Source organism: Triticum dicoccoides, chromosome 7A (genome assembly GCF_002162155.2).
Source record: "Triticum dicoccoides isolate Atlit2015 ecotype Zavitan chromosome 7A, WEW_v2.0, whole genome shotgun sequence".
Lineage (NCBI taxonomy): Eukaryota > Viridiplantae > Streptophyta > Magnoliopsida > Poales > Poaceae > Triticum > Triticum dicoccoides.
In genome coordinates, this window is record NC_041392.1 from 743,311,937 (window position 1) to 743,312,136 (window position 200).

The window sequence follows — 200 nt, forward strand, 5'->3', positions numbered from 1 at the left end:
TGGCTCCCTCGGCGAGGCGTCGCCGGATCTGCGGCAGGCGGCGGCGCGGATGATGGATCCGGGGTCCTGGTCGCGCGGACGGTGGGATTCCGGTGGGCGAGGGCGGCGGTGGTGGCTTCTGCAACGGCCGCCGAGCGTGAGATCTGGCGCCTCTTCTTCCCTGCTTCAGCATGCGTGCCTCCTAGTCGGACTGTGCTCCC